Raw genomic sequence first — 26,384 nt, 5'->3', positions numbered from 1 at the left:
GACAAGTCCAAGTTCTCACGAGGAGAGGAGAAAATGCCTCTGACCAGCTCCTTGGAGGACCCTGTATACAGTTGGGAGACTGGAGGTGGGAGGTGCCTCACCTACACACACACACACACACACACACACACACACACACACACACACACACACACACACACACACACACACACGGCAAGCAAGGGGGGCTGTTTCCTTACTTACAATAGGTAAATGAATCAATCAATCAATAATGGACCTAAGTATTTACTATTTTAAGAACAAATAAATGGTTCTACCCAGGGACCTGCCTTTGTGTTTACTGTAATGACAATAACTGCCCCAAGGTTACCAATACATCTTTCTGTGTTCAGCAATTTGTTCTCAAATTCCAACTATAGTTTTAGGACTGCCTACAGAATCTGTGATTTCAGACCTAAGAATGAAATGAGGCAGATGTTTCTGCTTCCTAATCTGAACAACTCATTCCTCATGACTGCTTTTTCACTTCTCCTAAGCTGTCCGTTCTGCATTTGATGACAGAAACAGTATTGATTCCTGCTTATTTCCAGTAGAAAACGTCAAGAAGTCTAAATATATATTTACGCCTTTGTAGTTTTTACAGTTTTTTCCATGAAGAAATAAGCATTCCATCTACCTTTTTTTTGTGAACATACTGTACAGAAGGGTTACAATTACATAGGCAAGATAATGAGTACATTTCTTATCAAGCATTGCAGCCTCCTCCTTTGTTTACCCTTCCCATCCCTTCCCAGCCTCCCTCCATCTACCTTTTTATTCTTTAGAAATGTCATCTTCTGCCAGGCACGGGTGGCTTATGCCTGTAATCCTAGCTACTCAGGAGGCTGAGATCTGAGGAGTACAGTTCAAGGCCGGCCCAGGCAGGAAAGAGCATGAGATTCTTATCTCCAATTAGCCACCAGAAAACCCAAAGGGGAGCCCAAAGAGGCTCAGGAACAGCACCCAGACCTTGAGTTAAAGCCCCAGGACTGACAGGAAAAAAATATGCCACTTTTCAACAAGTGGTACTTAATTTCTGCCATATTTTATATTTTGTAAAAGCTAAAGGAAAGATGAATTATAGCTAAAGTATTTTGTGAGCACTCTAGTAGTTTGTATTTAAATGAAGAAGATTGAGGAAAGTGTGTGTGTGTGTGTGTGTGTGTGTGTGTGTGTGTGTGTGTGTGTGTGTGTGTGTTTTGATACTGAGGCTTGGACTCAGGGCCTCACATTTTTGCTTGCCTTTTCTGACAGGCTGTCTTTAATCCTCAATCCTCAGATCTCAGTCTCCTAAATAGCTAGGATTACAAGCATGACTCACCAGCACCCAGTGGCATTTTTTTTTAACTCTGACAGAAGAACTTAAGTGTAGGGGTGTGTGTGTGTGTGTGTGTGTGTGTGTGTGTGTGTGTGTGTGTGTGTGTGTGTGTGTGTGTGTGTGTGTGTGTTTGCTGGTCCTGGGGCTTGAACTCAGGGCCTGAGCTCCTTTTGCTCAAGACTAGTGCTCTACCACTTAAGCTACAGTGTCACTTTGAGCCTTTTCTGAGTAGTTTATTGGAGACAAGAGTCTTACAGACTTTCCTGCCTGGGGTGACTTTGAACTACAATCCTCAGATCTTAGCCTTCTGAGTAGCTAAGGTTATAGGCATGAGCCACTGGTGCCCAGATAAGAAATCAGATTTCTTGGGCTGGGAAGGTGGCTCAGTGGTAAAGGGTTTGCCTTGCATGCATGAGGCCCTGGGTTTGATTCCTCAGCACCACATAAGCAAAAAGAAAAAGGCCAGAAGTGGCATTGTGGCTCAAGTGGTAGAGTGCTAGCCTTGAGCTGAAGAGCTGAGGGACAGCACCCAGGCCCAGAGTTCAGGCCCCACGACCGGACTCCTCCCCCAAAAAAAAGAAAAAAGAAATTAGGTTTCTTAAAATCCATGATGTTCTGTTGTAAACAGCCTCAGAGTCATTCTGACTACTTTCAAGGTAATTGGTAAAGAGAGAGAGAAGAGAGAAAGGAAAAGGGGAGAAGAGAAAAGGGAAGGGTAACAGGAGGGGAGATTTCCTGGTCTGTGAACATAAAAGGATAATTTTCTGGTCTTTATCCACATATACACACAAAAAGAGGAAATAAGAATCCATGTCTTGTATTTGATTGTAGCTTCCTTTAAAATATATTTAACATGTTCTGGATGATTTTTTCTAAATTGTCAAAGCTGAAGTCTCAGCCAAAGAGGAAGAGACTCCTTGTCGTAATTAAATGATGATTGTTGTTTTCAACAGTGTTCTTCCTCTTCCTTTCCAGAATCTAAGACTCTGCAAGACCCATAGTTGACATTAACTCAATTGAACTTATTAAACTCCAAACAAGTCTTCTCTTGTTTGAGCAGACAAGTTTTGATATGGTATGTGCAAGAGATTGTTCTTTTTTTCAGGCTTTACAACAGAGTTGACCTTAAATGAGTAAAAAGGAGTTTGTTTTCATTTCAGGCTTGAGAAATGATGGGCTTCAGCCTGTTAAATTTATCTTATTCTTCCTCACTAACTAAGGTTTTACAAAGTAGTAGAAGCTCAGAATGGAGAATTTTTGCTTACATCCATTCATCAGAAGGGAATGCAGGTATTGACAACCATTCATAGAAAAGGTAAGATGGCACACAAAAGGGTTAAGACTTTACCTAAGACCTAATTGAAGGCTATGAAATGTGAAGTCTGGTACCACTAGAAGCCCGGATGGAGGGAAAAGAAAACCTAATGGGAGGAAGTGAAATCTGCTAAATGCATAAAATATAGGAATTCTCCTTCCTGTTACTAGGGTCTTTGTCTCTCTGCATAAAGCAAAACTACACTTGGGAGATGGTAGTGTGATAAGAACAAAGTGCAAACAAGGTGTAAGGGCCATTGGACAGATGTACAACTCAAAAAGAGCAGAGGAATGCAGAAGCTGGAAAAGAATCTCCAAAGGGATCAACATGTATGTAGCAAAAATGTAATTAACAAGAGCCAAGCCACCTAGCCAAAGCTGGAACCCTTTAGAAAACAGTTCTCTGAAGATTAACAGAAAGGAATCAAACTACTTTTATAGAAAAGATACTTTTCTCACATCTTAATCCTCCTACTTCTGCCTGTGACATAGCTAGGATTACAGACATGAACCATCAGAAGGAGCTTGCTCTTTAACATAAATTCTCACCAATGGGAGGGAGGGGGTGGCTGGGCTATCCTTAAACTGTATGCTTATTAGTAATCATACTAAATCTGAATGTAAGGAAAGAAAGCAGACACATGGCATAATTAAACAAAATGCTTAGCTGGACGCAGTGGCTCGGGCCTAAATTAGGAGACTAGAAAATATGAAACAAATCAGCACATCTAAAAGTTAGTTTTTTGAAAAGAAATAAAATTGTCGAACTCTTAACTAATCTTTTCCCAAATGAGAGAACTCAAGCAAAGTTATAAAATAACACATACATTAAAAGTGAGCACAAGCCAGGCACCGGTTTTTCACACCTGTAATCCTAGCTACTCAGGAGGCTGAGATCTGAGGACTGCTATTCAAAGCCAGCCCTGGGAGGAAAGTCCGTGAGACTCTTATCTCCAATTAACTACCAGAAAACCAGAAGTGGTGCTGTGGCTCAAGTGGCAGAGTGCTAGCCTTGAGCAACTGGCAGAGTGCTAGCCTTGAGCTGAAGAGCTGAGGGACAGCGTCCAGGCTGAGTTCAAGTTCCAAGACTGACCAAAAAAAAAAAAAACAGCACAAACAAAATCATAAAAGACATTAGACTCTTTTTTTAGATTCAACATAAATGTAAGATTGTTTAAATTTTTTTCTTTCTGTAAGAGAGAAGAAATGTAAATGTATAGATTAGAGGATATAAAGTAGCAGATGTATAAAATTATCAAGTCTAGTCTAGAGGGAATTAGGCAAGGAGCCTGAGGCTCAAGCTTGTAACCCTAGTTACTCAGGAGGCTAAGGAATGATGATGGAGATTTGAAGGCAGCCAGGACAGAAAAGTCCATGAGACTTTTATCTACAATTAACCAGCAAAAATCCTGAAGTAGAAGTATGGTTCAAGTGATAGAACATTAGCCTTCAGTGAAAAAGCTGAGAGCTTGAGGCCCTGTGTTCAATACCCAGTACACAGTACACACACACACACACACACACACACACACACACACCATGGCACCTGGCTCACACAACTGATTCTGATCTGGTGCCATCATCTTACAACAGCTCTAGAATAAATCTTGCCAGTAAGTGTTGAAGAAAAGATTCAAAGCACATGCAAAATTCAAATGTAAAATGTGGAATACAAGTTTATATGCTGTAGGACAAATATGAACACTTAGGCTGGAAACGTTCTGAACTCTGTCTTCCATGCTCTCATAGTAAATAATTTTCTCTTTTTTAATCATTAAAAGCATACTCTTGTCTCCAATTAACCAAAAAGCCGGAAATGAATCTGTGGTTCAAGTGGTAGAGTGCTAACCTTGAGCAATAAAAGCTCAGGGACAGAACCCATGCCCCGAGTTAAAGACACAGGACCTTCACAAAGCATAACTCCAGGAGCTACTGAGATGTGTGGAGTGATTGGACCTATACTAAATATTCCCAAATGCTTTGATTTATATAGTGTTTGTGTCTTTTCTGTCTTTTTACTTTTCAAAGCTCACTCATTGTCTATTTTGAGCAGCCTCTTTCAGTACTTGTGATTTAGCAGTGGTAACTGTAGTACTGGAAAATCAGACAGCCATATTTGACAAGACTAGACACCAACAAACTTCTTCCATTTCTACTCCTTTTCCAAGGCTCCTGTGCTCTTGCCAGTTTAACAATTGAGTGTGCATATTATATAGCCACAAATATGTAATAATGCCCATATATAATATCACATATTCTTTATATACATGTATATATTATCCACATAGACCCATGTATATGCAACTGGTATGTGCACCCTTCTTAGTCTCTGCCTACCTAATTCTTCTTTCTTCAAGAATCTGATCAACCTAGTGACTCTGGAGGCTGAGATCTGAGAACCATGGTTCAAAGCTAGCCTCTGGCAGGAAGTCCATGAAACTCTTAGCTCCAACAGAAAACTTCAGAAGTGGCAATGTGGCTCAATTGGTAGAGGGATAACCTTGAGCAGAAAAGCTCAAGGACAATGTCCAGGCCCTAAGTGCAAGCTAAAAAAAAAAACCAATAACAAAAAAAAAAAAACAGAAAGGCTGAAATCTGAGGATTGTGGTTCAAAGACAGCCTAGGCAAGGAAGTCCATAAGACTCATATTTTAATTAATTGGCAAAATGCTAGAAGTGGAGTTGTGGTTCAAGTGGTAGAATGCTAGCCTTGAGCAAAAACACTCAGGACTTGAAGCCATAGGACCAGCACTGAGAGACAGACAGACAGACAGACAGACAGACAGAGACAGAGACAGAGAGACAGAGGAATGTGATCAACCATCAACACCTTCAGGAAATTGTCCCTAATCACTCTGAACTAGGTTAGGTGACATCTCTGTGCCACTATATGGTAATACTTAGTACATTACTGTAATTCTCTACTCAGATAACTGTCCATACACATACATACACACCCTGAACTGGGAGCACTAGACAGCAGGGACCTAATGAAATGTTCTGCATTAACAGAGCAGCTTTTTTCTTTTAATTTTGTGCTGGTCCTGAGGCTTGAACTCAGAGCCTGGGCATTGTTCCTGAGCTTTTTTGCTCAAGGCTAGCACTCTATTACTTGGGCCACAGCTCCACTTCTGGCTTTTGGAGTGGTTAATTGGAGATAAGAGTCTCACAGACTTTCCTGCCAGAGCTGGCTTTGAACTGCAATCTTCAGTAGCTAGGATTACACCAGCACCCAGCTAGAGGACATTTTTAATAATTGAGGTGCAATCCACTGAATTTGTCTGTCCACTTTTTCTCTGAAGTTCTATCCTTTGATGATTGGGATCTGAGAATTAAGCCAGAAGCTAAGCATAGAATAACAACAGTGACAGGAAGGGAGAGAGGCAGGGCAGCATATTATCAAAATACTATCTGCTGGAAGTTTTCTTCACATCTTTTATTATCTTTAAGTAGTTTACAAATGAGTTTCAATTCAACTTATCAGTTTATGATTACAATGCATCTCCCTTATTTGTGTGTCCATACTGGGGTTGAGACACTGTCCCTTAGCTTTCTTCACTTAAGGCTGTTGCTCTACTCCTTGAGTCACAGCTCCACTTCCACAATGCAAGTTGATCAATGTCACCACTGCCATTCTTCTCCCCCATCTCTCTCAACCCCACCCATCCCCTCAAGTTACCTGATTCCATTTTAGCACATGTATATTGACTCCTTTCCTAAGTTCCAAGTGCTTACTGGAGAGGTAATAGTGTTAAATTAATTTAAATTAAAGGCATTGAGGGAATTGGAATATATGTCAAACACTGTCAAATTGAATACTCAAACCTAAGGAAAGAGCTTGACTTATATCCCCAAGGACAAATAAAGAGTCTGAACATACAGTAATTGAAATTTAATAGGAGAGGGTTGAAAGCAGTGAGTTAACCACATAATGGATCAGCTGAGATAATGAATGCTAATGGGTCCTTGTGGAGGAAGAGAAAGCAGGATATTGAATTTTAGAAGAATGCTCACAGTTAATCAGCAATGACAATAAAGAGAATTCAAAAACAAAAGAAATGGATAAGTAATGTGGCCCCAAAAGCCAGAAAAGCTGTAATGCTGTTTTGCAAGTCTTCCTGCATTTACATATTAGATAATCTTAATTAAGGTTAAAAGGCCAATGGCAGCATTCCAGTTTCCTCTTGATGCCATTTACAAGAAAAATCTACTTGCCAGAAACACTTCAATTGTTTGTCTTGAATTGTTAAAGAATAATAGCAAGCATTTAACAGATTCATTTATAATCCTTGTGATGTCTGCAAGATCACTGGGTGGGGTAAGGGAAAAGGGAAATTCCATTTGTCAGGTAAGAGAACTTCTAAACTGGGTAGAGATCTTAGAATATATTCAAACACACAACTGAAGGAATATTCAAATAAAAAGAGATGTTCTGTTCAAGTTTCTCAACATCCTCCCCTGACCCATCCCCTTGTAGTATACCCAAAATGCATTTATTTGGCATGGGATCTAAAAGCATGACAGAGATTAAAACAGTTAAGTAACCTTATCTGGGTCTGCACATTTCTCAATCCTCAGAAACAGTGGAGTTACAAAATATTTTCCAAATGAATTTGGTCATATGCCTCCAGTGCAAAATACAACCTAAATTGTACAAAGCTGCAGGGAGATTCCTGTATTATGAATGTATAAAATATTACCAGTAAAAGTTAAGTGTTTACTACACAAGTGTACAAAAAGTAACCAGCTTTAGCAGGTAGGATGTTTCCAAACTAGTTCATCTGGTCTGATGATCTTTCTAGAATATATGATCTATGTGATCATACATCCCTCAAGGCATCTGGGCCTATTACTTTTCTAAAAACATGGCCAAATATACACTCTTTCCTCTGGCTTCTGAGCATATCCTGACATGTTAACTGACATACTCCTACTCTCTTTGGACCTAAGTAATTCTAGTTGTCTCCATGTAGAGCTGAAGATAGCAGGATTTAATGCAACTGGATGGTTGCTTCACCATCCATCAGCACTTTAACTCCAGTCAACTACTTTCCAAGAAGTCATAAATCACAAAAAAGACCTGATCTAAGTTATTTGCTATTAAGTAATGAAGAAAGTAGCCAAAGTTACTGCATAAGTACCTGAAGAAATAACTCCAAATACAATATAATCTTTGTATATTAAGGAATATATTCTTTGGCACTGCTTTGGTGTGTGTGTGTGTGTGTGTGTGTGTGTGTGTGTGTGTGTGTGTGTGTGTGTGTGTGTGTGTGTGTGTGCATGTGCATGCATTAGCTGGTCCTGGGACTTGAACTCAAGGCCTGGGCACTGTATCTGTGGTTTTTTCCTCAAGGCTAGTACTCTACCACTTGAGCCACAGCTCCACTTCTGGCATTTTTGGTAGTTAATTGCGATAAGCATCTCACAAACTCACCTGCCTGGGCTGGTTTTGAACTGTGATTCTCAGATCTCAGCCTCCTGAATAGGATTATGAGTATGAGCAACTGGCATGTTGTTGGCACTACTTTGTTTTTAAGAGTTGATCAAGATGGATATCTCTGACTCATTCTTATAATCCTAGCTACTCAGGAGATTAAAATTTTAGAGCATCTGACAAATCCCCTATCTATGCCTCTTACATTGAAGGAATCACAGAAATGTACCATTGTGCCCAACTTATTTGTTGACATACAGCCTCACTGACTTTATGGCCTGGACTAGCCTTGAAGTGAAGTCTTCTTGATCTCTACCTCCAGAATAGCTGGAACACTAGTCAAATTATAAAGCATCCATGAAGTAGAATACACAAAGCCTGGAAGCCATGTAAGGTCAACAAAATCATTTGATATGTGACAGTACAGACATATGTGCTTCTTATCAGCTGCCTAAGGCCGGAAAACTACCTGTACTGATAATTCTGTATGGCCATGAATGATGTTATAAATTTCCAAAGAGCCCTTGGCAGGAGAAATGTTTCCCACTCCTGCATGAGAAACTTCTCTTGGTGTCACTGTAGAAAGATTCATAAGAAACATTATGAAGATAATAAAAAGAAACAAAACAGAACACTTAGAATGCCATATTTTGCTTTCAAAAATGGGAAGAGGTGTAAAATCAAAATATAATTTTATATATTCTTTTTAAAAAGCTATGAGACAAAAATAAAATATTTTTTATCTTGTTTTAAAAGAAAGCGATGAGATTGTGCACAAAAGACTAGTTTAAGCCAAGCATCAGTGACTCATACCTACACTCCTAGCTACTAAGGAGGTTGAGATCTGATTATCACAGTTCAAAGCCAGCCTGGGCAAGACAGTCCATGAAACTCTTGTTTCCAATTAACCACTAGAAAACGAAGTGGTGCTGTGGCTCAAAGTGGTAGATTACTAGCCTTGAGCAAAAAAGGTCAGGTACAGCACCCAGGCTCTGAGTTCAAGCCCCAGGATGAGCCAAAAAAAAAAGACCTTGTTTAAGAAAACACTTGTGGAAGAGCAAAAGAGTGAACAGAAACAAAGACAAGGACAAAAGATGTCCTTATTCACCTTTGTATGTCATCTGAAATTTGAATAATGTGATTCTATTTTGTATTCGAATGATGAAGTAAAACTAATGTGATATAAAAATGAACTGGTAGGGGCTAGCAATGTGGCTTAGTGGTAGAATGCTTGTCTATGGTGCCTGAAGCCCTGGGTTTGATTCCTCAGTACCACATAAACAAAAAAATAAAATAAATAAAATTAAAACAAAAAAATTAATGAACTGGTAAACAACCATGTTCATTGTGAAACTATTCATCATAGCCAAGTTATGGAAACAGCCCAGATGCCCCTTAATGGATAAATGGATCAAGAAAATGTGGTATACACACAATGGAATTTTATTCATCCATTAGGATGATATTGTACCATTCATAAAGAAATTGAAAGACCTGGAAAAAATTTACGTTAAATGAAGTAAGTCAGGCTCAGAGAGACAAAGGATCCATGTTTTCTCTTATATGTAAAAGCTAGAATTAGCTTATAAACATATAAGTAAATACATTGGGTGGTATGCAAGTATATACAAATGCATTAATTGAAATATGGTAGATTCAAGGGAGAACTCAAATAGTGTAATTCCTTAGAACAGCAAAATCAAAGTTCAGTAAAGTAAAATGCCAGGAAGCAGGTGCTCAAAAGGGTGGGGTGGGGTCAAAGGGAAAAGAGTAGGTGAATGAAGAGGGGGAGAATACAGTCAAGAAGATTGTATTCATAAATTGCTTTGTTAAATGGCAACTCATTTGTACAATTACTTAAAGATAATAATAAAAATATATGTACTGGTGAAGTAATGTGGTAAGTGAAAAAACAACTAGGAAAATAACTGTACAGTATGCTATTTTCCAAAAAAACCCCACAATTACCTGTGTGTTTATGTTCAGAAAGACAAATGTTAACAGTGGTAATATTTGATTATGGAAGTCACAGAGTTTTTATGCTTTTCTGATTGGTTAGATTTCATGAATTTAGCAGTAATTAATTTTCCAACTTAAAAAGAAAATGTTAGCAGGGCACGGCGGCTCACACCTGTAATCCTAGCTACTCAAGAGACTGTGATCTGAAGATTGCAGTTTGAAGCCAGCCACAGCAGAAAAGTCTATGAGACTCTTATCTCCAAGTAACCACCAGAAAACTTGAAGTGGTACTGTGCCTCAAGTGGCAGAGCACCAGCCTTGAGAAAAAAAAGCTCAGGGTCAGCATTCAGGTCCTGAGTTCAAGCCCCGTACTGGCACAGAAAATGAAGAATCTAGGGGTTATTCCAAACTAAAAAAAAACAAGCTATGAAGACATGAAAAGATATAGAAGAAACTTAAATTCACACTGCTAAGTGAAAAAAGACAAGGTGGGAAAGCTATATATGTATGATTCCAGCTATAGAGCTTTGTGGAAAGACAACACTGCACATCTAGCAAAAGATCAGTGGTTACTAGAGGTGGTGGGGAATGGATGAGTAGATGAAACTCAGGTGACTCTCAGAACAATGAAAATACTCTGTATGATACTTAGATGAATGTATTTCATGCATCTCTCCTGACCCATAGAACACACAACACCAAGAGCAAAGTATAAGAAAACTATGGACCTTAGATGATAATGATGTGATGGCATCAGTTCATCGACTGTAAAAAAAAAAAAAAAAAGTGTTACTCAAAAGGAAGGTGTTGACAAGGGGAGCAATTTCAATATCCATGTGGGAAAACTCTATACCTTGCTCTCAATTTTTCTATAAGTTTAAAATTGCTCTTAAATGTAAAGACTTGGCCATGCACTGGTGGCTCACACTTGTAATCCTAGCTATCCAGGAGGCTGAGATCTGAGAATCCACAGTTCAAAGGCAATCGGGCAGAAAGTCTGTGAGACTCTTATCTTCAATTAACCACCAGGAAACTGCAAGGGGCTCTGTGGCTCAACGTGGTAGAGTGTAGCTTTAAGCAGAAAAGCTCAGGGACTGCACCCAGGCCCTGAGTTCAAGCCCCACAACCAACAAAAATAAAAAGTAAAAATATAAAAATGTAAAGAGTTGGGGCTGTGTATTTAGCTCAGTGGAAAAGCACTTGCCTAGCAATTGCAAGGCCCTGAGTTCAGTCCATTGTTCTGCACATAAATACATACATAAAACACAAATACATAAATAAAATAAGCCAAACACCAATGGCTCATACCTATTATCCTAGCTACTCAGGAGGCTGCAATCCAACGATCAGGGTTCAAAGCCAGCAGCTCAGGAAGACAAATTCATGAGAACTGAGGCACAGCTTAAGTACAGAGGGTCATCCATGACTCAAAAAGCCAAGTTAGCCAGGTGCCAGTGGCTCACATCTGTAATCCTATCTACCCAGGAGGCTGAGATCTGAGGATTGTGGTTCAAAGCCAGCCCATGCAGGAAAAGCCATGAAACTCTTATCTCCAATAAAACCACCAGAAAACTGGAAGTGGCACTATTGCTCAAGTGGTATAGAGCTAGCCTTGAAGAGCTGAGGGACAGCGCTCAGACCCAGAGCTCAAGCCACATGACCAACAAAAATTTTTTTAAAAAAGTCAAGTGAAAGCAAGAGGCCAAGAGTTCAAGCCCCAGTATCAGCGCACACACACACACACACACACACAAAACATAAAGAAGCCGGGCACAGGTGGCTCACGCCTGTAATCCTAGCTACTCAGGAGGCTGAGATCTGAGGATCATGGTTCAAAGCCAGTCCGGGCAGGAAACTCCGTGAGACTCCTATCTCCAATAAACCACCAGAAAAACCGGAAGTGGTGCTGTAGCTCAAGTGGTAGAGCGCTTGCCTTGAGCTGAAGAGCTGAGGGACAGCACTCAGGCCCAGAGTTCAAGGCCCACAACTGACAAAAAATAATAAATAATAAATAAAGAAGAAAAATAGAGGTCTAAAAAGATAGCAATCCCAAATAGATATAGAACAACATTATATAATAATAAAGAATATCATGTACCAAATAGATACGAAAATATCAAAATGTTATGCTAGGTATTGGTGGCTCATGCCTGTGATCCTAGCTACTCAGGAGGTTTAGATCCAGAGAATCGAGGTTTGAAGCCAGTCGGGGCAGAAAAGTATGGGAAATTCCATCTCCAATTAATCAACAAAATACTGACAGGAAGCATGGCTCAAGTGGTAAAGTGTCCACTGTGAACAAGAAAGTTTAACAAGGACATGAGTTCAAGCCCTGGTACTAGGATGCTATTTTTATATTAGAATCACAAAATTATATAGTTCTCTTAAATCATGTCACAAGTTCTGAGTGTAAATGGAAAACGAAAATGAGTACTCTTCTTTTTTCTTTTTTGTCAGTTATGGGACTTGAACTTGGGGCCTGGGAACTGTGGGGCTTATTTGTGCTCAAGGCTAGCATTCTACCACTTGAGCCACAGCTCTACTTCCAGATTTTTTAGTGGTTAATTGGAAATAAGTGTCTCATGGGGATTGTTCTGCCCAGGCAGGCTTCAAACCACAATCCTCAGATCTCAGCCTCCTGAATAGCTAGGATTACAGGTGTTAGCCACCAATGCCTGGCTAAAAAGGAGTAGTCTTTAGAGATACCTTTCTTTGCGGGCAAACCAAAGTCTTTATCTTATATTCATTTCATTCTAAAAAATAGAGTCAGAGTAATCATTTCTATTTTCCTAGTAGCATAATGGTTCTTGTCCTCTGATGGTCAAGTCCTTAGGTTAATTTCCATTCTAACATAGTGATGTTAAAATCTAAAATACTATATCCTGTGATCTAATTGCAACTAGATTTGCAGTGATGAAGTTCTCTGCCTGCTCAAGGTTACTGTGATGAGCTCCCGAGGCTTGCTAAGTCCTTCCCATACCAGTAGGTTAAGAGAAAAATTTAATGCATAGTAGAAATCAGTCATATTTTGATCTGCACTATCTTTTCTTTTCGGTGGTGCTACTGGAATGTTATCTCCAGACCTTATACTTGCTAGGCAAGCACTCTACCACTTAAGTCACTCCTCTAACTCTTTTTTTGCACTGGTTATTTTTTTTAGATATATCTCAATTCCTGACCAGACACGCACTTGGACCTTAATCTGCCTATTTTATCTTCGCATCATAGCTGAGATAATAAGCACATACCGCTTCTTCTGTTGCAGTGGAGCTCCAGAGACTTTTCTACCTGGGCTGGCCTGGAATTGTGGCCCTATTGATCACAATTCTGTTGTAGCTAGGATGACAAGGATGAGACACTGAGCTCAGGTATGGGTTGAGAAAAGGTCTTGTGACCTTTTCATCCCAGGCTGGCTTCAAACTTCATTCATTGTATTCTCAGCCTCCACAGTTGCTAGGATTACAACCAGAAGCAACCAGTATGTGGCCTAACTTTGTGTGTGTGTGTGTGTGTGTGTGTGTGTGTGCGCGCATGTGTGTGTGTGTGTGCATGTGTTTAGATTTCTGTAAAGAAGTGGCAATGACACACACTGCGTGATTAATTAGTGCATCACTGAAGGATTTATCAAAATAAGTTTGTCAAAGTTGACATGCTGTGTGAGGAATGCTAGTCTGAAGTAAAGTAATAGTCATATCCTACTCCTGACTTGCATTGGGAAAATCCTATTTCTTTCTGGGAATTTTTTGCCCATCGTAGGGCTTGAACTCAGGGCCTGGGTGATGTCCCTGAGCTTCTTTGTGCTCTAGACTAGTGCTCTACCACTTGATTCATAGCAACACTTCCGGTGTTTTCTGAGTAGTTTATTAGAGTCTCCCTGATTTTCCTGTCTGAACCAAGATCCTCAGATCTGTTTCCTGAGCCACTGGCGCCCCGCTGGATTTTTTTTGTCGGATGTGGAGCTTGAACTCTGGGCCTGGGCGCTGTCCCTCAGCTCTTCAGCTCAGGCAAGCACTCTACCACTTGAGCCACAGCACCACTTCTGGTCTTCTGGTGGTTTATTGGATATAAGAGTCTCACAGACTTTCCTGCCCGGGCTGGCTTTGAACTGCAATCCTCAGATCTCAGCCTCCTAAGCAGCTAGGATTACAGGTGTGAGCCACCGGCACCCGGCCCCCACTGGATTTTTTAATCAATGAAATAATTGAGCTAGATGCCAATGGCTCACTCTTGTAATCCTAGCTACTCAGGAGGATAAAATCTGAGGACCTCATTTCTAAGCTAGCCCTAGATGGAAAGTCTGTGAGATGCTTATCTCCAATTAACCACCAAAAAAGTCAGAAGTGGAGCTGTGGCTCAAATGGAAGAGTACTGGCCTTGAGCACAAAAGTTCAGGGGCAGCATCCAGATCCTGAGTTCAAGCCCTATAACTGACAGAATAAAAAAAATAAAGCACCATCCATCTAGTAGTTACTGTCATTTCCTAAAAGAAAACACAGGTTAATACTAGAAATACAGATAATATGTTATGTCCAAATTTTCAGTATATGTAACTGTATTAACTTTACTTTGCTTCTTTAATGGAAACTTTTGCATTTGGGGATGTTGTAGTAGAGGCAACATCTGTCATAACTTGTTTAGTGTGAAATTACACATGAGAAGAAATAAAGCCAGGACTTCAGGACACAAGGATTTCCATTCTGCTTGCTAAGTTCGGCTCTCAGACACTTTCTTTAGAGTGAATTTGGTCAGAGAGGAGGATGAGCACCTAAGGAAAGGAGAATGGGGAGCAAGAGTCACAGAGAGATGGAGGTTCCAGAAAATTAAAGTCATACATCACAGAAGTGCTTCCCCCATAACTGGAATAACAGGTGGACACCGCCTCTCTCAGCCATTGGTTGAGATGGAGTTTCATGAATATTTATGCTTAGGCTAGCCTTGAACTATGATCCTCCAATCTTTGCCTCCCATATACCTATGATTACAGGCTTGAACCATGTACCCAGCAGGAGTGTGTTTCCTACATGCTAATAAAACACTGATTTTTAATCATAAAAATCAAAAGACATAAGCTAACTTTCTGTGATTAACTTCATAAGTTTTATTCTCTGGTGCCCCTTGAGGATCTTGTCCTTCATTCAAGTCTGCATAGACTCCTACTTTATTTCCAGAATACATTCAATGAGTGTTATTTTCAAAACTGAAGAATTGTTAGAAGTTTAAACTTGATCACACTTACCTAAGCACGTTTTATCACCATAAAATATTACAGAAATCTTGACCCTTGTGGGTGATTGTTAGGGAAAGAATTCACTATAACTTATCAAAATTTTGCACAACTCTGTGTAACCCAAAACAAAATTCCTCTGCACCAAAGTAAGTCTGTGAATATAACTAAGCCAGTCTTCATCCTTCTTTATTCTATTGTTCCAATATATCATGTACAAGTGGGGTTTTGGTAAAATATAAAACTATACTGTTGAGTTTTAGACACTAACATGGTATTGAGCATTTAATAGCTTTGTTTATTTAAGGTTAACCCACTAAGAACTTATTACATGCCAAACAGAGTGGGAGGCAGTGAAACCCTATTTCCTACCCTCAGGTTCAGAGTCTAAGGGAGAAGAAAGACAATAATACTAGGAATTGAAACAGTACGTTCTACAGTGAATAATACAAAGATTTCCTTTTCATGGCATATCATAAAAATTCCCCTCTCTGCCTTTTCAAACCTTTTGGTTAGAAGAATAGAGAAAAAGGTGAGTAGGAACAGAGTAAGACCCAACCAAAATTGGAGAAGAAGAATTACGATGGAGGAAAGGAGATGCTACTAAACTGTTGAATGATTGAATGTGAACCAGAACCCTCCCCTACTACAAAAAACAAATCCACAGGCCAAAAGAAGCAAGGAATATGGGCCTAATGAGAAGATATTACCTTAGGAATCAGACCACCCAAGGTTAAAATCAGTTTCTGTCCAGAAAAACAGTGATTTAATCAGCAGAACAGTAAAAGGGTGAGATTAAACAATGAGGAGATTAGTGGAGAATCAAGAGAGATGAGAGGAGGGTAGACAGAGATGTAAGAGAACTTCATTTGTAAAATAAGTCAGAACTGTTTTCAGATTCCCTAAAATAGATTCCTCTGCACTTACCTCAGTAGTCAGCAATGATGATAAATGGTGTGCTAAACTTTCTATCTTCTCATTTTTCCAGGAATGTAGGAGAATTACCTATTCCTTTTATGGGACTACTAGCTGGTTCAGTAGACAAATGATACTGTGAGAATATTGGTAACTAGATTGCTTTCCTGATCCTACAGTCTCTTCAAAATCAGGAACATGTTTTCTTGAATGTCTAACTTTTGTTATACATGTAACTTTTTGTTTCATATCTATTACGTGCTACACTGAGGATTTTTACAATATTTAGAATATTTCAGTGTAGAATTATATAATACTACCAATTATAAAAATTTTACATAAGCATGAATGTGATAATTCTTTCTATACACACCTACCACATATAGCTTTCAAATCTGCCATAAGAAGCACAATTTTCCAGATGCTGGTGGCTAATACATGTTATCCTATCTTCTCAAGCGACTGAGATCTGAGGATTGCAGTTCAAAGCCAGCCCAGGCAGGAAGATTCATGAGACTCTTATCTCCAATTAACCACCAAAACGCTGGAGGTACAACTGTGACTTAAGTGGTAGAGCATGAGCCTTGAACAAAAAAGCTCAAGGGCAGTGCCCAGACCCTTGAATTCAAGCTCCAGAATGGGAGGGGAGGGAAGGGAAGGGAGGAAAGGGGGGGGGAGGGAGGAGGAGGAGGAGGGGGGAGGAGGAGGGGGGGAGGAGGGGGGGAGGAGGAAGAGGAGGAGGAGGAGGAGGAGGAGGAGGAGGAGGAGGAGGAGGAGGAGGAGGAGGAGGAGGAGGAGGAGCTCAATTCAGTAATCCTTAAAACTGCCAAATGTTTGTAGATATTCTTGTTAGAAAGTTTTTATGTTGTATATTCCAATTTTCTGTCACTTTCATCCTGTTAATTTCATATTCCCTTTCAGAAGCTAGAATTACTGCTTTTACTCTGCAGTGGATTCAACCTTCTTGGTTCACCTTGTTCATTTCTCTTCCTTGACAATGAGGAAAGTTTTAGTTTTAGACCAGGCCCCACTGACTACACCAAGTTCAGCTTGCCAACCTATACCTACAATAAAGATAATTACAATGATGTGAGTAATGAGGGATGAAATAATTGAGAATAGCTGGTCATCTTGGCACTCATGAGTCTGGGAAAGGAAGATCTTAGGTTCAATCCCAACTTGGGCGATGTAGCCAGTTCAAAGCCAACCTGGGCTACATACTGAGACCGTGTCTCAGTAAAAAGATGGATTCAGACATCCCCCCTTTAATAAGGAAATGGAAAGACTTGGAAAAATCATATTAAGTAAACTAAGCCAGGCCCAAAGAAACATAGGCTCTATGGTTTCCCTCATTTGCAATAATGAGTATAAGTCTAAGTCCTGACAGAGAATCATAATAACTCAAGAGCTATGAACATATGACCATACAAAATGATGCTAATTGAAATGAATGCCAAGACATGGAAACAACAGGTCTTTTTTTTTAAATTGTCAACCTTGATGTGGCCAATGTACTGTATCTAGTTCTTTCTTCTTATTTTATTTCATTCTTCTTTTTCTATTGGTTTATCCCTGGCAATCTCTGTCTTTGATTCAGGTACCCTCTGTCTTGTATATGTGTTTATCTGATTGGGGGAAGGAAGGGAGGGAAATAACAAAATGCTGAAAGAAGTACAAAAGATGACTCATTGCAACAATGATACAGTACACTACCTTGGAAATGAACTTTACAACTTTGTGGGGGGGGAGGAATGGGAGAGAGAAGGTATAGTGGGAGAACAACAATGGAGTGGGTAACAATGTTCAGTGAGAAATATACCTTACTCGTGTAAATGTACCCCCTCTATACAGCATCTTTACAATAAAATAAAATTTGAAAAAAGATGGATTCAGTGTCTAAATATTTCTGAAAAAATATGAACCCATAGCAAAAAGGTTACTCACGAAAATGTAATACTACATGTTATTAGCCAATCTCTAGGTTGGTTCAACACAATGGAAAATATTAGAAACAAAGGAAGCTTCCGATGGGATTAGCCTACAAAATTAATCTAACCAGGTGAATTAGGCACACTTTGTTTTTCTTTGCTCCCCATTAATCACTTATCAGTTACAATCACATTACTTCAGTCTTTGTAATAATTCTCCTGATTATATAATAATTTGCTCATGATCCATTTGACTCTATTAGTATTTTATTCACTCATTCATTTAGTGCTAGCACTCTACCACTTGAGCCACATTTCCACTCTAGCTTTTTGATAGTTAATTGGAGATAAGAGTCTCACAGACTTTCCTGCCTGTGCTGGCTTTGAACTGTGATCCTCAGATCTCAGCCTTCAGAGTAGCTAGAATTACAGGCATGAGTCACTGGCATTGGTTTATGTTTTTTAAAAATTATAGTTTTTTATTATTTTACTGACATTTTGAGATAGAAATAGAACAATTTTAAAAGGAAATGAATTTTAAAATTATTCTATTCATCTTATAATTTTATTCAAAAATATTTAAAATTTCAACATTTAAAGTTAATAAATCAAAATATCTGTTATCTATGTAGAGTATATTTAAAGTTATAATCTAATAAATATAACATGAAAGTAACATAGGTTTACATTTAAGTTTGTGTTACTAGAAATTTTCTTTTAAATAAATTAATTTTCACATGATTTCTTTTTTCTCTTTTATGTGCTTATGGAGAATTAAAGCCATGAAGTAATCAACAATTACAGATGATCTTTCAATATTTCACATGCATTTGCACATTATATTTTATTTTTTAATTTTATTTTATTGTAAAGATGCTGTACCGAGGGGTTACAGATACATGAGTAAGGTAATGAGTATATTTCTTGTTGAACATTGTTACCCTCTCCTTTGTTTTTCTCCTACTACCCCTTCCTCCCCCACCCCTTCCAAGTTGTAAAGTTCATTTCCAAAATAGTGTCTTATGAATATCATTGTTGCAATGGGTCATTCTGTGTCCTTGTTTCAGCATTTTGTTATTCCCCTTCCCTCCCAAAATTAGATAAATGTATATACAAGATGCAGGGTACCAAAATCAAGTACAGTGACAACAGGGGATATACCATAGGAGAAAGAACACACAAAAGAAACAAAAAAAATCACATAATACATTAAAAACAACAACAACAAAGAAAAACCTCTTGTGTCTATGTCTTAGGGTTCATTTTGCTTACCATCATCTTATAGGGTCACATGTACTTAGATTTTGAGCTTTACTGCTCATCTGATAAGATTATTCTAGAGTGGCTTACTTCACTTAATATGATTTTTCCCTAACAAATGGGGCGATGTCATTCTTTCTGATGGAAGCATAGAATTCCATTGTGTCATTGTGTGTGTGTGTGTGCGTGTGTGTGTTTATCACATTTTCTTGATCCATTCATCTACTGAGGGGCATCTGGGCATCTGGGTTGGTTCCATATCTTAGCTATGCTAAATAATGCTGCAATAAACATAGTTGTGCTAGTAGCTTTAGTATGGCCTTGTTTATGGTCATTTGGGTAAATACCCAGAAGTAGGATTGCTTAGTTATAGGGGAGTTGTATGTGTAGTCTTTTGAGGAACTTCCATATTACTTTCCAGAACGGTTAAACAAGTTTATTGTCCCACCAACAGTGCAGAGTAGCATTCCCTTTTGGCCACATCCCCTCCAGCATGTTGTTATTATATGTTTTTTATTATAGCCATTCTATCTGGGATGAGGTGGAATCTCAATGTTGTTTTGATTTGCATTTCTTTTATGGCCAGAAAAGTTGAGCATTTCTTCATGTGTCTATTGGCCATTCTTATTTCCTCTTCAGAGAAGTCTCTCTAAGTCTTTAGCCCACTTATTAATGGGGTTGTTGCTTCTTTGAGGATTTGTTTTGGGGAATTTAATTTTTTGTTTTAAGTATATGCTAGATATGAGTACCTTGTCGGTTGTATGCACATTATATTTTAAATGGATGAGAATAATATACATCTTAGAAGTATTAAGTGCAAATGAATATTTAGATAAACAGTATTATACACAGATACAATGCAGCATTAAATCTCTAATGAGAATAACTTGCACTAACTGAAGTTAATGACTGCATTTATTGTTGGTGTTTTCCAATAAAAATGTGAAAATTACATTTGAACCATATAATTAATCAAAATTATTGATTAAGAGGGGGAAACTGGGAGATAGGGAAGTGGGTAACGTCCAAAAAGAAATGTACCCTTTACCTGACTTATGTAACAGTAACTCCTCTGAACATCACCTTTATAAAAAACAATACAAAATTAAAAATTAATTAAAGTGATTGAGAAGACACTTTTATCATCACATGTATAAAGACAGCATTGAAAGTAATGTTCTTTTTTTTTAAGAGCCATGCATTGTATACACTTTTTAAAATTAGGAATATAGTGAAAGTAATGTTCTAATAAGTATTTATTGATGAAAGAGAGCCAGAAAGAGGATCTGGTTGCCTGACTAGGAGAAAATGTAAAAGGAAGAAAACATTTCTACTTAAAAGAGGTCAGGAAAAGGTCATTTCACTTTCCTCAGACCTAGCTGTATGAGACTAACAAGTTATGAGTTAATGTCACACACTTGGAAGACAAACTGTTAGTCCTGTAACACATTCATGGGTGAAAGATACATACAGCCCCTTTTCTTCTCACAAGTGAGAAGGTGCAGAAAGCCTATCTGAGGCATTCTGTAACAATTAGGCAATATGAAGTGCTTATTTATATAGAATGTTTCAGCACTTCCTGCTTGAAACCAGAAGAGAAGGACTGACAGTTATAAACCCAAAATGAATACAGTGAGGAGGTCTTCTCAGTTCAGGAAAAAAGATACTCTAACAGCTACCATTTTGACTACTGTTGACTACAGTACATTTGTGAGTTTAGATTACATTGGACTCAAGACAGCTTAGTGATTGAATAGTTATCAGATTCAAGAATGCCTTTTATGTAGAAATCAAAGTGGGCTTTAGAGCCATTTCAGAGGAAGGAAATGCCCATAATATCTTGGTGCAAAAGATACAGCTCATGGGCTGGGATGTAGCTCAGTGGCAAAGCGTTTGCCTAGCAAGTGCAAGGTCCTGGATCAATCCCCAACACCAAAAAAGAAAAGACAAAAAAAATGATACAGCTCAACTTTCCCTGAAGAGAGCATTCCATAACCAACAGTAAACTGATAGTAAATAATAATCTCCAAAGTATATGATATATTCCCATTTTCAAAGTAAAACTCCAAGAGTTCCACACATTCAGTCTAGTCTCCCAATAAAAACAAATGACAAAAAAGAAAGAGAGGAGATTTTTAGATGTTTTTTGTTGTAAAAATACTGTACAGAGGGGTTACAGTTACATGAGCAAGGTAATGAGTACATTTCCAATCAAGCATTGTTACCTCCTTCTTTGTTTTTCCCCTACCATCCCTTACCTCCCACCTCCACAACTACACTCCCCCCACCCCCAGAGGAGATTTTTTAACATGCAGAGGAAGACACTTCAGTATATCTTCAGCCATTTTTTGGGGGGGGGGTCGTTTTAATATCTTTATTGTTAAGGTGATGAACACGGGTTACAGTTGCATAAGTAAGGTAATAAGTATATTTATTTTTAAACACTGTTAATCCTTCCCTCATTTTCTCCTACTTACACCTCCCTACTTCCTTCCCCCCACCAAGTTGTAAAATTCATGTATAGTGTCTAATGAATATCATTGTTGCATTAGTTCATCCTTTGTCCTGCTGTTTCTGTGATTCCCTTTCCCTTCCACAGATCAGATAAACTTATACACAAGACAAAAGGTACAGAAAACTAAAACACAAAACCATAGAAATAACTGCATACAGGATATAATAAGAACCTCTTGTTGCCTTCCAATTCTTGGAGTTCATTTTGATACACTTCATTATATATGGTCCTATGCACTTAGTGATTGGGCTATTGTAATCCCCTGCTAAGAATATCATAGACATATTCTAGTTATTACAAATGAGGGAAACCATGAAACCTATATTAGTTTGGCCTTGGCTTGCTTCGCTTAATATAATTAGCTGGTAGGGAGAAGCAATCAATCATCTATAAAGGAAAACCAATCAGAATAACTATTGATTTCTCAGCAGAGACCATGAAAGCAAGAAGTGACTGGAATAAGTATGCCATGCACTAAAAACAATCAATTATCAATCAACAATAGGGCACCCAGCTAACTTGTTTATAGCCAAGGAACAAATAAAATCTTCTACAGCAAGGAAAAATTGAAACAATATATTTCCACCAAACTAGAATTACAGAAAATACTCAAAGACATTCTATACATAGAAAACCAACAAGAACACAATATTGGCAGAGAAACAATCCCCTAAACAGAGAACCAGGTAATTATAGTAAGAAAGATCTTCAGCCACTTTTTGAGTACAAACATGAGCTTTATAGTTTTATAGACAAAGGACTCAGGGTATAGAGAGAGGGGTATGCATAATTATTAAGCAATCTTGGTCAAACTATTGGTTGCCCATTATTATTTCAGTCCTTATTTTGGAAGTGGTGATGGAGAAGCTGTCTCTGTAGTCCGCTGGTCAGGATAAAAAAGTCATTATTGTGTGGTAAGTAACCTGTCCTGAGCAAGCTTCATTGTTCTTTATTGGTAGTTTTGATCCCCATAAAGGGATAGTCAATCAGTGATAAAAAACCTGTCCTTCCCAGCTTCCAAGTTGGTTTCAAAGTGACTGCAAAGAGAAGTGCTTAAAGCAGAGACACATACAAAATAGAGGTAAAGATAGCAAGCTCTGGTCCTGCTTTCAGTTAACTCATAGGCCTAGCACATAAAGCTTTTAAGTATCTCTTATGAAAGTACTATCACAGAAGTTATTTGGTTAACAGTGAAAAACAGGAAAAAGTGATTCAAGGTCTATATTAAGAGATGTAACTAAAGAGTTCAATTTGAGTATTCCAGATAAACCTTCACTCTTCATTTTATCAAGTATCATATATTTTCCTTTATTCTTGATGCTATGCTTTCCATGAGGAATAATAATAATAATAACCAATAACTAATTATTGCACACACACTCACACACACACAATTTCACCCACATTTTTCATGGATGGGAAATTAACAGGGACAACTTCTTAAAAACCCAAGTCAATCTGTAAACTAACAAAGTAAATCTGAGATTGTTCTACAGAGGTAAGCTCCAAATCAGAAAGGATGAAACTAAATAAGATGAACCCTTAGTTCCACAAGCATATTTATTATATTTCTAGGGATACAGCTAAGGCATCTTATCTTTTGTGTTCTCTGAAGTTCAAGATAAAAATTATGCTAGTTTGTTTTAGTCAAAATGAAAGCCTCAACCGAACAATCTAGGCCCCAGCCCAACTTTGGTAAGAGATCTCTGAACAGAGCAGGAATTTAAGTATTTATTAGGAGATAATATTAAAGAAAAGGATTTCTACGGGGCACCAGTGGAAAAGTTCTTAATGTTCCAAACCCAAAATTGTTCTTTGGGACAAGCTTGTAACTTTAAAATATGAACAACACTGAGAGAACAAGAACCATAATGCAAATGAAAATGAAATTACATTTACTATAAACATAATTTGTGCCAAGAACTATTACATTTAAACCTTAGAACAGCCATGTAAGACAATGCAATTACCAAACACATTTAACAAAACAGAAATCTGAGGAACTAAGATGTTTGATAAGTTGTCTAAAATGCTAACTAGTAAATGGTGAAACAAAGATTCAGCCCAGACCTAATTCCAATGTTTAAGCTATTAACTAGCCACTTACACATACAATCTCTCAGAATGTACTTGTTCTCGCTACTCTCTAACCCCTCCATGTAGCAAGTGCTAAAAAAGGGGAAAGCAATGAGGAGTTATTGAAAACATGTGCTTGATCTACTTAAACATTTTTGTCTAAGGTTACATCTGTTTGCATTTTTTGAAAGCCAGAGAGGTGAAGCTAGGTTAAAGACTGGGCCCCAAAGTCAAATATTTAAATTAATTTCCCTTCTTGACTAGAGAATTTGCTGGTCCCTGATGAAATAAATAGGCCAAATATGACGTCTGAACAAGTCCCTGCGGGATTTCCCCTGTTAGTAGGAAATAATAATGAAATGGTTGTTTTTATACAGCTATTTACAATTCACAGGCACTTTCACATGCATTCGCTTACTTTCATTCCCATTGAAGTGACATAGTGAATATGATTATCCCTTTAGTCTTATTCATTGCAAATGGGAAAATATAAGTGACTTTCTCTGTCTCGGGTCATGCCAAAAGTGATTGAGCTACAATAAACCTGGCCCTTGAGACTCCAATTTTGAGCCAATTAAATGTGCTTGTGTCATTTTCAGAGAGACCCTGAAGCTGAAGTAGTTTTACAAATAGTACTTCAGTAATCCCTAAGCCTCATTTTTAACCAATCCCCCCTTTCTTACACATACACTCACTCACACACACACACACACACACACACACACACATGTATACATACACACACATCACAAAGTAAATATTTTAAAAATACATCTGACAGATCCTGCTGTGGTGGTCAACTTAGTTGCAGATCTAAAAGTAAATCTTTGCAACTAGTTCTTCAATGACAAAATACCCTGCCTTGGGAGTATAGCACTCTACATGATCCCCAATTATGTCAAAGTTACTTTCACTTAAAACAAGCCATGTAATAGTTTGGATGAAAGAAGGGCACTGGGCAGGAGGATGGAAAACGAGATAATGAAATAACTTTTATCTTTAAAATATTTATAAAACTATTTTTTAATTTTTATTATTATTAAGGTGATTTACAGAGGGGTTAGTTACATAAGTCAGGTAAAGCATACATTTCCTTTTGGACAATGTCACTCCTTCCCTTGCTGTCCGAGTTTTTCTCTCCTGTCCCCACCCACAAGTTATATAGTTCATTTTCAACATAGTGTCTAGTGAGTACCACTGCTGCATTTGTCCACCATTTGTCCCTCCATTTCTGTGCCCTCCTTACCCTCCCAAAGATAGATTAAAAGAACAAACAAGACAAAAAGAAAAGAAAAACAACAACAAAGAAAAAAACCTCCTATTTCCATTTCCTGGAGTGTACTTTGATATTCTTTTATATGATCAGAGGTACATAGACATTGCACCTTTGTGTTCCTCCCCTATATAAAGTTCTCTCTTGACTCGTTTTGTTTGCTTTCTAAATTCTGTGAAATAGGCAGAGTTGATATTGCTATCATCCTTTTATTTACTAAGAGCACTACATCTTAGAATGATGGAATAACTTATCTAAGGAAGACAAAAGAAATCATCTTGAGAGGCCTCTCTGGACTCTGCTTCCTCATCTGTAGCGTGAGAGGATTGGGTAATACTACAGCTCATTTGCAGCCTAATTTTCTTGAGAGTTACAGAGAAGCATGTGGATGCTCTCAGTGCCAATCTTCAGCTCCAGCATTCTAGGACTCTAGACTTCATCTGGAGTTGCAAGGAAAGCTGAAACTGAGTCCAGGCTCTATGCCTACTAAGCCTGCCTGATGAGTAGGAGTGTGAAGTGGAATCAGCAATCCCAACATCCCCGTTTGTGTCCTTCATGAACCCTCCTGCCAAGAGTTTAGCATCATCATTTCCTCAAACTCCTCATTGTATAAATCAGGGTACGCTTTTCACATCCACACATATTGGATGCCATCCCCTATAAAAGACAGTCCTTGGGCCACTTCTCTTAAGTGGATCTGAATTTAAAAACATTTGAAGGGAGGACTCTCACGGAGAACCACATTTAAAGGCATTCCCAACTATATATACACAATGGAATTCTATGCCTCCATCAGAAAGAATGACATTGCCTCATTTGTTAGGAAACGGAAAGACTTGGAAAAAATTATATGAAGTGAAGTAAGCCAGGCCCAAAGAAACATAGGTCCCATGGTTTCCCTTATTTGCAATAACCAGTGTATGTCTGAGACAAGCAGAAAAGGTCAGATAAGATGTTAGGCGAAATGAACCCCAAGATAAGGACACAGTGTTTTTTTCTTTCTCGCTATTGTTTCTAACATATTTATAAGGTGATATTTTTGGCTTTATATGTCTCTCTCCCACGGTATAACCCCTGTTTTCACTGTATTTGATGTTGTTATAATTTGAGGAGGGGAAGGGAAAAAACAAATTGTTTAAATAGGGATACAGGTGGACCCATTGCAACAA

The 26,384-nt window shown here is 38.3% G+C and overlaps 1 protein-coding gene across 6 annotated transcripts in view; it reads right to left on the bottom strand.

The window, feature by feature from the left end:
- LOC122097690 (lysophosphatidic acid receptor 6-like) overlaps positions 1 to 26,384 on the bottom strand; it is a 90,487-nt gene that overhangs the window by 59,126 nt on the left and 4,977 nt on the right. Inside the window, exon 2 of one of the 6 annotated variants that reach the window (XM_042668299.1) lies at positions 10,753 to 10,789. The exons of the other annotated variants lie outside the window; for them this stretch is intronic. The gene's annotated coding sequence lies outside the window, so the exon portion shown is untranslated. The remainder of the gene's footprint in view (positions 1 to 10,752; positions 10,790 to 26,384) is intronic. 6 annotated transcript variants of the gene reach the window in all.

Source organism: Dipodomys spectabilis, unplaced genomic scaffold (assembly GCF_019054845.1).
Source record: "Dipodomys spectabilis isolate Male_0828 unplaced genomic scaffold, ASM1905484v1 ptg000424l, whole genome shotgun sequence".
NCBI lineage: Eukaryota > Metazoa > Chordata > Mammalia > Rodentia > Heteromyidae > Dipodomys > Dipodomys spectabilis.
The sequence above is the reverse complement of the archived record's forward strand: the minus strand, read 5'-3'. Positions and strand labels throughout refer to the sequence as shown.